Consider the following 12,364-nt stretch of genomic DNA (forward strand, 5'->3'; position numbering starts at 1 on the left):
CAGTGTGACCCCTTCGTCTTCCCTGATTTTAATAATTTGAGTGTTCTCTCTTTTCTCTTGGTCAATGTAACTGAAAGTTTGTCAATTCTTTTTCTTTTTTCAAAGACCCAACTTTTAGTTTTCTTGATTTCTATTTTTCCTCTTTATTCCATTTATTTTCACACTAATATTTATTGCTTGCTTTCTTCTGCTTGCTTTGGATTTTGTTCTTCCTTTCTATTTTTTTTTAATGTTTGTTTAATTTTGAGAGAAAGAGACAAAGTGCAGGCAGTGGAGAGGGGGGTGCAGAGAGAGAGGGAGACACAGAATCCAAAGCAGGCTAAAGGCTCTGAGCTGTCAGTACAGAGCCTGACGCGGGGCTCGAAACCATAAACCGTGAGATCATGACCTGAGCCGAAGTCGAATGAATACTCAACCAACTGAGCCACCCAGGCACCTCTTTCTTTTCTAATTTCTTAAGGTGCAAATTGATTTGAGACCTTTCTTCTTTTTTAATATAGGCATTCACAGCTTCTAAGCAGTTTCTGCTGCAAACCACAAGATTTGATATATTGTGTTTTATTTTCATTTATATCAAACTTTTTATTCTAATGTCCTTTGTTATTTCTTTTTTTGACCCATTGGTTATTTAGGAATGTATTTAATTTCTATATATTTGTAAATTTCCCAAATTACCTTCTGTTCTTGGTTTCTAATTTCATTCTCTTGTGGTTGAAGAATGTACTTCCTATGATTTTAATCATTTAAAAATTGAGACTTGTTTTACAGTGAAACATGTGGTCTTTCCTGGAGAAAGATCCATGTGCACTTGAAGAATATGTATTCAGTTGTTATTGGGTGAAGTATTCGATAGATATATTCTGTCTCATTGGGTTATGGTGTTATTCAAGTCTTTGGTTTCCTTGTTGACTTTCTGCCTGGTTTTTATATTCATTATTGAAAGCGAGATATTGAAGTCTTCACCTGTATTTGAATTATCTATTTCAATTCTGTCAATTTGCTTAGATTTTGAGACAGTTTATAAGTGCATAGATGTTTGTAATTGTTTTATATTTTTTGAGATTGACCGTTTTATCATAGAATTTCTTTTTCTCAGGCAACAATTTTGCCATTTACTGGTATGATACAGTAAAATTAATTAGTGTAGTATTTTGTCTGATATTAATATAGTTACCCCAGCTCCCTTCTGTTTACATGGTATATTGCTTTCCATTGTTTTACTTCCAACCCAGCTATGCCTTTGGATCTACAGTGTATCCCTTACATAAAGCATACATTTGTATCAGGTTCATTATTTTCATCCATGCTGCCAATATCTGCCTGTTAACTGGAGTGTTGAAGGCTGGTCTTATTGAGGATCCTTTCTATGTGATGAGTTGATTCTTTCCTGCTATTTTCAAGATTTTCGCTTTGCCTTTGGCTTTTCATAATTTGATTAGTTTAGTTTAGCTTTTATGTCTCTGAAAATCATAGGTGAAACTCAAGCTGTTCCCCAAAATTGGCATAAAGTAACCACTTTTAACCAATTCCGTCACTAGGAAAACTCTAGTGCTATAGCCAATCATTATAAAAACTTAACAGCCTCTGTATTTTCACTGTATAAGCTGTTCTAAACTAATAATCCTCTGAGCCTCATTCTGCCATTGGTTTGAAAGCTCCCAGTTTGCAAACTGTTTTTATGTGCACAAACTAATTAAACTAATTAAACTCTCACTAATTTAACTCTATTTTAATGATCTGGTGATATGGTTTAATTTTATTATTTCTGGTTTTTTGACAGTATCTAATACATAAATAGTAGATTTATTGTGAGGATTATATAGGCAAATATACATAAACCCCAATAACTGGGTCTCATTTAATGCTACGGTAATTTTTTCTCCTTTTGGAAACTCATGCTCAAAGAGTGGTAATGCTACTCCCATTTGTGTCAAATTATTATTTTTTTATTGAGGTGTAATTGACACATAACATTATATTAGTTTCGGGTATAAACATAATGGTTTGATATTTGTATACATTGTGAAATGATCCCCACAATAAGTCTAATTAATATCTGTCACCATACATAGTTACAAAAAATTTTTTTCTTGTAATGAGGATGTTAAAAATGTACACTTAGTAACTTTCAAATATGCAATACAGTTTTATTAACTATTGTCACCCTGGTTCACGTGATATCACCATGACTTATTTAGTTTATAACTGGAAGTTTGTACCTTGTGGCCGCCTTCAGTCATTCATTGTACCAGCCCTATACCCCACCCACCCCCCACCCCCCACCCCCCAACCTCCAGTCTGTCCTCTGTACCTCTGAGCTGGTTTTCCTTTTGTTTGGTGGGTTTTTTAGATTCCACATAAAAGTGAGATCATCCAGCATTTGTTTTTCTCTGACTTACTTCACTTAGCAAAATGCCCTTGAGGTCCATCCATGTTGTTGCAAATGGCACAGTTTCATTCTTTTATGGCTGATTAGTATTATGTGTGTGTGTGTGTGTGTGTGTGTGTGACATCTTCTTTATCCATTGATCCACTGATGGAGCTTCAATTGTTTCCATGGCTTAGCTATTGTATATAATGTTACAGGGCGCCTGGGTGGCTCAGTTGGTTAAGCATCTGACTTCGGCTCAGGTCATGATCTTGTGGTTTGTGGAATGAGCCCTGCGTCAGGCTCTGTGCTGACAGCTTGGAGCCTGGAGCCTGCTTCAGATTCTGTGTCTCCCTCTCTCTCTGCTCCTCCCCCACTCATGCTCTGTCTCGCTCTGTCTCTCAAAAATAAACATGAAAAAAATTAATGCTGCAATGAACACAGTGGTGCACATATCTTTTCAAATTAGTGTTTCTGTTTTCTTCACAGAAATACCTAGAACTGGAATTGCTGGATCATATGACAGTTCTATTTTTAACTTTTTGAGGAACCTCCACACCGTTTTCCATAGCGGCTGCACCACTTTGCATTCCTATCAGCAGTGCATGAGGGTTCCTTTTCTCCACATCTTCGCCAATGCTAGTTATTCCTTTGACAGTTTGATTTTGATATGGTTAAGGTGCTTGAGGTTCGTTGAGCTTCTTGATATGTAGGTTAATGTTTTTCATCCTCTCTGGGAAGTTTTCAGCCATTATTTCTTCAGATAGTCTTTTACCCTTTCTTTTTCTTCTGGAACCCCAATTACACGTATGTTGGTACACACATGTTCACGCAATGCTACATACGCGTATGACCCTGTGGATTCCAAGGAATGTGTTGGAGTTTTTCAAAGCCCTATAAACGTTTCATTCTACAGATTTGCCTTTGAAACTTTTTGGTTAGCCTACTGTTTACCCCAGCCGTTATCCATTACCTCAGGCGTAAAGTGATGTAGTTGCCTCTAGTTGTTGACAAACCTACCACGGTAAAAGGTTTTTCACACTGAGTGAGCTCCAAGATAGGCCAAATCAAGAGAGTTTTGTCAGTGGGGCCTGTCAGGAAATCAAACAGATGAAATAATGACAGTTCTCTGGGGGTGAGGTTTTGAAGGTGTTCTAATCCTGTTTTGTCCCCTCCCATGGTTGGCAGGTTTGTAGTTTTCACTACAATTGGAGACTCTTGGTTTTCAAGGCCACCACAGAACTGGAGGGAGTGTACATTAAAATGACACACAGGGCTCCTGGGTGGCTTGCTTTCTGAAGTGGGATTAGGGAACCAGTAAGGCACAGGCTGTGAATTGTTATTAAGAAATCAAGGGGCACCTGGGTGGCTCAGTCGGTTAAGCATCCAACTCTTGCTTTTGGCTCAGGTCATGATCTCACGGTTTGTGGGATCAAGCCCTGCATCAGGCTCAGCATTGACAGCACAGAGCCTGCTTGGGATTCTCTCTCTCTCTGCCCCTCCCCCACTCATTCTCTCTCTCTCTCTCTCTCTCAAAATAAATAAACTTAAAAAAAAAAAAAAAGGAAATCAGTATTGGGGCACCTGGGTAGCTCAGTTAGTTGAAAGGCTGATCTTGATTTTGGCTCCGGTCATGATCCCAGAGTTGTGGGATCCAGCCCCACACTGGACTCCATGCTGAGCATGGAGCCTGCTTAAGATTCTTTCTCGCAGGAGCTCCTGGATTCAGTAGGTTGGGTGGCCGATTTCAGCTCAGGTCATTATCTCACAGTTCATGAGCTTGAGCCCCGCGTCGGGCTCTGTGCTGACGTTCAGAGCCTGGAGCCTGCTTCACATTCTGTGTCTCCCTTTCTCTCTGTTTCTCTCTCTCTCTCTCTCTCTCTCAAAAATTAGTAAACATTAAAAGATTCTCTTTCTCTGCCCCTCCCCACCCCTCTCTCCCCCGGTGCTCTCTCTCTCTCTCTCTAAAATAAAAAAAAGAAATCAGTGTTGAGAGTTACAATTTTGAACAGTACATTTTGTCTGCCACCAATCTCCTGGACTCCCAGCTCCCCTCCAACTAGTCGGGAGTTTGTATTAGTCCTTTCCATTCACATCCACTCTGGATGGGCCAAGGCCCAAAGTAAGCCCAGGTCATAAGCTTCCACTGCACCCACTCAAGGTCTAAGAGAACAGATCCCAGTGCCTGCCTTGACCCACCCATTTCTTTTCTTTGTCAACTCTTTTTTTCTTTGCCTTGGATTACCTAAAGGTGAGATCTCAAAGGTGAGATTACCTTATTGAGATCTCAATAAGGTCATATTGTAATTGCAAATTCACAACAGGTTTTCAGTTCAACCGGATGAATTTTCATGGTGCTCACAGAGGATGCACTCACTGAGGGCATCTCAATGGAATTGCAGTTTGATAACCAAACAGAAGCACAATGGAAGATTGTGGTGATTAATACAGCCCCATTCACAGCCACCCAAAGATAATCCACTGTTCCCTGTGATTTGAATCCATCAGAAGGAAAGACAGGGAAAAAAAGGATTTGGTTCCAGCAATTGGAATAATTCTAGGTTTATCTCATAGTGTGTGTTTGGGTTACTGAGGTTAAAAAACTCCTGGTTGGACCTTGAACCCCATGGGAAGCTGCTGCCTGTCCTCTCCTTTGCCTTTGGAGGCTTCCCCACTAGAACACAGCAGATCACTATTGCTAAGCACGCCCTCCCCACCCTTCCCTGACACTCCAAAAATAACCTCTGCTGAGACCTTCCCTTCACACACATGCATGTGCAGAGCCAGGCGCATGCACGCGCGCACACACACACACACGCACTCACAGGAATAGCTCTAGCCTCTGCCTTTGTCCTCTACTTTGAACTTTTTCTCAGGCTTCCCCACTGGTCTTTCTTTAGCTGTATACCTGAATTCTTTCTCTCTATAACATGGTTAACAGATGTCTATCACTAGACCATCAGGTTTCATTAAATTTTCAAAATTTAATTAAACACTTTTTGGAGATAGTTATAGATTCACATGCAGTGGTAAGAAATAATACAGGGAGATACCATGTGTTCTTCACCAGGTTTCTCCCAGTGATATAACATCTTGCAAAACTATGGCACAAATGGCAGCCAGGATATTGACACTGGCATAATCCCCGGATCGTACCCAGAGGTCCCCTGTCTCACATGTATGCATTTGTGTGTGCACGTTTAGTTCTATTTTATCACGAGTGGCGGTTTGCCTATCAATCACCATCTCTCATGTTAGTTTTGTATAACCCCACCCATCTCCCTCTCCCCACTCCCTGCTCAGCTCCCCAACCTAACCACTGATTTGTTCTCCATCGCTATAATTTTGTCGTTTTCAGGAGTGTTTTGTAAATGGACTCATAAGGGGAGACTGGGTGACCCAGTGGGTTAAGCATCCAACTTAGGCTCAGGTCTTGGTCTCCCGGCTTGTGGGTTCGAGCCCATGTCGGGCTCTAGGCTGACCGCTCAGACTGGAGCCTGCTTTGGATTCTGTGTCTCCCTCTCTCTCTTTGACACCCCCCCCCTCTCCACAATGCTTGCTCACAAGAGCTCTGTCTCTCTCTCTCACTCTCTCAAAAATAAACATTAAAAAAATGATCTCATAACATATGTAACCTTTTGGGATTAGCTTTTTTCACTCAGCCTAATTCCCCTCTGATCCACCCAAGGTTTTCTGTATATCAGTGGTTTCTACCTGAGTAGCATTCCCAGGTATAGATGGACATTTAATTTAACTGTTTACCCAGCGAATATCTGGGATATTCAGGATATCTGGGTTTCCAGTTTGGGACTAATTGGAATAAAGCTGCTATGAACATTCATATACAGGCTTTTGTGTGAACATAAAACCTATGTTTTCATTTCTCTGGGATAAGTGCCCAAGAGTACAGTTGCTGGGTCATGTGGTAATTGCATGTTTAGATTTATAAGAAACTACCAGATGTTCTCCAGAGTGATTGTATCTACCAGCAATGTGTGAGTGATCTAGTTTCTCTGCATCCTTGCCAGCAATTGGTATTATCACGTTTTTTAAAAACTTTAGCCATTCGATAGGTATACAGTGAAATCTCATTCACTCGTGAAAAATCTAATTTTAAAAATCTATTTAATATTTTAACTTTTATTGATTACTTGCACAGCTTTCATAGATTTTTATTTTTTAGGAGCTTCTTTACAACTGAACAATTGTGTGAAGCACTGAAAAATTTCAAATAGTATTTCACATAATCTCATTTCACTCATTTGGTCACACATTTTTCAATATGCTAAAAATTCTATCAGTGCCAGCTTTTCAGACATGACTTGGTGTACAATATTGAAACCCTTTCAACAATTGTCAACTCAAAAGTTAACATGACATATACTGACTGTATGAATAACGTAGTCAAATGACTATTCCGGCCTTTGTGGGCCTATTATAAAGGGAATTGCTTTGTCCACATACCAATTATGTTTCTGTACATATAAAATAGTTTTCTTTTTTTAAAGGTATATATTTACTTATTTATGAGACAGAGCAAGGGTGAGTGGGGGAGGGGCAGGGGGTGAGCGAGAATCCCAAGCAGGCTCCAAGCTGTTAGCACAGAGTCCAACGCGGGGATCAGTCTCACAAACCTTGAGATCATGACCTGAGCCGAAGGTAAGAGTCAGCCACTTAACCGACTGAGGCATCCAGGCGCCCCATAAAATATTTTTCTAATTAAAAACTTCAACTATGAAAAAATAGACACCTGGCTATTTCTCTTCCAGCCCTTCCGAAATGAGGATTCACTTAAGCTCCCTCCCTGATTCCTCTACTCCGTGCAGGCCATGTCCTACCCCAGCTTTAAAGCCGTCATACCTGTACCTCAGAGAGAAAAAAGAGGTAAGGTGGGGAAGGCCCAGTGTTTCAGGCTCCTATTTGTCTGGGAGGGGAATCTGACATTTTTAGCAGAAGACTAAAATGTTTACTTTGAAAAAAGTAGAGACCCAGTTGCCTAGATACTGTCAGGAATACAGATCATTGAATCTGTGGGTGGCCTTAGTTGCTTTGTCCCTATCTGAGTGTCCAACGTGTTTAGGAGAAAATGAGACCGTTCTAACAAACAACCCATACCTGCTTGGGCTTTCTCTGTGGCCCTCTGGGTGTGTAGGTGTGTGCATCACATACGCCCACATATGCAGGTAATGAATAGCTTAGTATAAAAACTCTGCAACAAATATCAATTCTGTAAATTACCAGGGAGTCCTAATTGGGTTTGCTAGCAAAGCAACTTCTCTAAAGGCTATAAATAGTAGGCACGTGCCTCCGTAAGCAGTGCAGCTATTTCTTTTTTAATAAGGGATTCTCATGTTACAAGGACATCACAGATTACTGAATAATTTATTTAATGGTACATGGTATGAGCTTCAGTCTTTGCCAGTGAGCTCATGGCCAAATGTCTAAAGAAGATAAGGTGAGCAAAAGCTAGAGCTCAGGCTTGGGTGAGCTGCTTATTTTTTTTATTAGATATGTATGGCTATTATAGCCCTGTGCACATATTTTACTTGATATGATCTCAGCTTCAAAGGTTGTAAATAGAATAGAGGCACCACTTTATTACTGACATTTAGCTAACTCATAACAATGCACTCAACACACAGCATTGAGAAATAAAGAAGAGAATGATGACCTCGTCTACACTTGGTGATTTTAACAAAGGGCTGTGACGTGTAGGGGAGTGTTTGTTCTCTATGAAAATGTAGGGAACCAAGAGAGGGCAAAATTCAATAAGAGGATGTTAGATTTGGAAAATGGAAACAAGAAAAAAAGATTTTGATGGCTATTTTTCTGTGAACCTCTATTGTTATCTTTTCAATGATTTGGAGTTGAAAAACAATTACTTCTAAGCTTACAGATCTTCGACCATTTGCCTCGAAGTATATACAACTCTCAGGTGAGCACAGGTAGCTTGGAAGACAGGTACCCTTGCCTGTCAAATGTAATTTTGATGAAGATTAAATTTGTTTAAAAAGAAAATTTAAATTTGACAGTAGAAAGATGGCAAAAGGCTGGAACAGGTACATAACATAAGAGGAAATTTATGTGGACAAAAAGTGTGGCAAAGGGTGCTTTGTTTCACTGACCAGTTAAAATTTTCAAGTCCGACTTCAGCTCAGGTCATGATCTCACGGTTTGTGAGTTTGAGCCCCGCGTCAGGCTTTGTGCTGACAGCTCAGAGCCTGGAGCCTGTGTCAGATTCTGTGTCTCCCTCTCTCTCTCTCTGTCCCTCCCCTGCTTGCACTCTGTCTCTGTCTCTCTCAAAAATAAACATTTAAAAAATTTTTTTAAGAAAATAATAAGTGCTAATTAGAATGAAGAATAATGAGAGCAACTGCCAGGGGGAGTTGGCATTGAAGCAATGATTTTAGAAAGTAGTTGCCGATATCAATTGAGGTTGAAGATTCGCACACTTCATTCCCCGTTGAAGAAATGCCATTATGGGAAAATGCCCTAGAGGTGGCTGTATATTCTATGCACCGGGACATACGCAAAAATGTTTTTAGAGACATTGCTCAGAATAGTGCCAAGCTGGAACCCAAATGTCCACCCAGCATAGAAAGGCTAAATAAGAGCTACAGCCACTGTATCAGTGAATTTTACAGATCTCAAGACACAAATACACAGAGCGAGGGTTCATTGGCAGAAGGCTCCTAAACAGGCAGAACTAAACTCTGTCGTTTAGGGGTGCATATAGAGACAGTAAAAGTATAAAGACGAACACGGAAATAATTATAACAAAAGTCAAGATAGTGGATACTTTGACAAGAAGGGAAGTATTGTGACCAAGAATATTGAGACTTCTGCACACGAGAAGTGTTCTTTCTTCACCTGGCTGTGGTTCTGCTGATTTTCACTTTATAATTATGCATTGAACTGGGTACTGATGTTTAATGCACTTTTATGTATGTAGGTTATAGTTCACACCCACCTGGCCACGCAAAATGCTTTCTAACCATACCATTAAATGCTAAAAGATCAGGATTTTAAAAAAGAAACTCCTGAGTTCAATGTAATGCCATTAAAAAATAAACTTTAAGTATTAAAAAATAATTTAAGTGCAAGTTCAGCTGAATGAACATTTGAAACAGTAAGCCAACTCTTCCTACATAGTTCCACAAGAGCATTCTGTAACGCCTGCGGGGAAGTCAGGCCGGAAGAGAGGAGATCTCGAGAGCACTGGCCGCCAGAGCAGAGGCCCCTCCCAACCAGCCCTGATGCTCAGCAGCTGTTTCCCTGGGCAATTCTCTGGGCCTCATTCCTCATCTGTAAAGAGGATCAGACCCGATTAGAACTCCTCTGAGAGTCTCCTACTATATTCTTGGGAGTTCTCTGTGGAAACTTAAAAAAAAAAATTTTTTTTTATAGAAATTCTTTTCGTTTTGACAAGTATCTGAAGAATATGAGCATCATCTGGGGCATCTGTAGGTCCGCCTTAGAACTGACAGTGCTACCTTCACTCTGGGTTTATGACTATATTGGGGCCAGATGTGCCATTTTGTCCTGAGCCAGTAAGAAGAAAACATAGGTGACCTTAATGAGTAAAGTCTGCATTTGCCAAATGACCTTATGAAAGGCTCACAACCAAAGTTTTCACAGTTCGAAGGGACAATGTTGTGTGAGATTTGAGTCATGGGACAATGCCTGACCCAAAGAAGGGACTAGGCACTCGAGTAACAAAGCAAGGGGCAGTTTCCTCCACAAAAATCACCCCATCTGCCTCCTTAAGTTAACGTTGTTACCTCTTACTGGTTTCCTATTTGGTTTGTCAAAATTGTGAATTTGTTTTGATTTAGTAACTATTGAAGTTACAAGCCCATGGGACGTATGCCCAGTTTCATGTTTATACACACTTAGCTATCAGTCTTATAAAAGTAATTTACATCAACACTGGAAATCCTCAGAAAGTTTTTTCTTGAAGGCACCACATGTTATTTGAGTTTAAGCCACACTGAACCCTATGAACTCCACTAGCCCTCCTGTGACTTTTGTTTCCATTTTGGAAGTCAAGCCCTTTCCAGAGCCAGTGTGAGGCTGCCTGGGATCCAACCCTTTTCCCAAGTAGCAGTAACTCTCATTGGCAGGCAATTTCGCTTCCTGGGGACATTTGAAAGTGTTTGGAGACACTTTCAGTTGTCACAGCTGGAGTTGGGGGCTAGTCAATGGAGGCCAGGGATGCTACTAAACGTTGTATAGAGCACAGGACAGCCGCCATTGGAAAGAATTATCCAGGCCGTAAATACCAATAGTTCCCAGGTTGAGAAACCCTGATTTCGTTCTCTACAGCTTTAACTTCTATACGAAGAAAATTTTCTGGGTCTTTTCCCAGTTAATCAGAGTAAGGCAGTAGTAGTCTCCTATGACTTATCTTTCACAGCACCTGTTTCCTTCCACACAGGCAAGCAAGCAAAAACAATCCCTCAGGCATGAAGTCAGTTGCATGACTGGCTTGATTTAAGGGTAGAGGTTTGGAGGGGTCAGGCATTTTGCTATTTTTTTGAGGCAACCTTATTCCTGGTCCTCCTCTCTCAGGTCCCGGCCTGCCATCTACATAGAGTCATTTTTCCTGATGTTTATAGCTGGTCTCTGGAGGGAATGTGGTCTCAAGTGATTCTCAGAGGAAACCGCTGGAAACAATATTTGAACAGAAATGGTAACGAGAGCTTCAAACAGATCAGAGTGGTTTCAGACATCTGAGAAATGTGGGTCAATCTCCAAAGTGGACCTAAGGGCCCACGTAGTTGTGTGATGATGGGCCTGTACTGGCCACTGAGGAATATCTATCCCCTTGCTATCTGTCCCCGTGTAATTATTATATTTGTTCATGTGGATCCTGCTCTATGTTCCTAGGTCCTATCTCATCTTCCCTATCAGATGTTTAACTCTTTGTGGATAGATCCTTCCAAGTCTCTTGTTGTCACTGGAACACCACCCGACATGCTCAGCACGGTGGCCGGCTCTGTGGGCAGTCAACAGTGTCAGTGAGCTATGAAAAAAACAGGCCAAGTGGCATTTGGGGAAGTGGTTTCCCAAACATTGCCTGCCTCCTCTCCAGCCCCTCGTCCTGTTCACCTGTTATTCCAGTGACCAGACTCCAGTCAGAACCAGCCTCTCAGCTTTGGAAGCATTAGAATCTATAGTGTTCTCCTGACAAGAACATAGCCCTTAATCTCTAGGAACAAAAAAGGGATTGTGTTCTCCCTCCCCAGGTCTGGGCAGGCTGCCTAGGGTACAGTTGGGGTTCTGAGCGCTGCTCAGTCTCCACCTCATCTAGTCCCCTCCCTACCGCAGTGCTACCACAGGGTCACCGAGACTGCTGTGGGCAAGTCTCCATCCATCCCTGACAACCAGTGATACAGGCACCTGACTGGATGCCTCACATCCTGCCTAAAACCACTACCCTTCCCCTCCCCCACATCTTTCTAAAAAAAATGTCCTCTGTCTAATGTGTAGTCTTTCAAAGACACAGTGGAGGCACCATGCCTTTAGTACAACACATGTGCCCCCTGGGATGTGGCAAATATGGCCCTTATCTCCTTCCCTGGACTTTGCAGTCAAGTGCTCTACCCCTGACCTATACCCCCTGGACTTTGGAGGTCTGCTCAGAGTCCACAGCTGAGAGGAGGCTGGAGCTGTTGTGGGCGAAGACAAGTCTGAGGGCGCAGGCATCCCCGTTTGGCACACACAGCCTGCAAAACTCCTTTCCCTGTGGGCTCTTGGGTGCCTCCAGCTGCCTGGGTCCTGCATACCTGTGGGCCTACAGGGCTCAAGGAGGCTTACGCGAACAGGCATGCAAACTCTGGCTAAAGTAGCAAACCGAAGGCAAGAGCAGCTGGGCATGGGCTGTAAGGGGGGATGAGGCCAGACCACGGAAAGGAAGGCCCATCGCGGGGTCAGAGGTCGGAGGGCTGCTGAGCACAGCAAGTACCATCGTAGGAGACAGGTTAGCGGAAATGG

At 41.9% G+C, this 12,364-nt stretch overlaps 1 long non-coding RNA gene across 2 annotated transcripts in view; it reads left to right on the top strand.

Annotated features, from left to right (window-relative positions):
- Window positions 1-12,364, top strand: part of LOC131495499 (uncharacterized) — a 58,364-nt gene that overhangs the window by 12,409 nt on the left and 33,591 nt on the right. For both annotated transcript variants that reach the window (XR_009253987.1, XR_009253988.1), the window contains exon 2: window positions 7,138-7,252. This is a non-coding gene — a long non-coding RNA (uncharacterized LOC131495499). The remainder of the gene's footprint in view (window positions 1-7,137; window positions 7,253-12,364) is intronic.

Source organism: Neofelis nebulosa, chromosome 15, assembly GCF_028018385.1.
Source record: "Neofelis nebulosa isolate mNeoNeb1 chromosome 15, mNeoNeb1.pri, whole genome shotgun sequence".
Classification (NCBI taxonomy): Eukaryota; Metazoa; Chordata; class Mammalia; order Carnivora; family Felidae; genus Neofelis; species Neofelis nebulosa.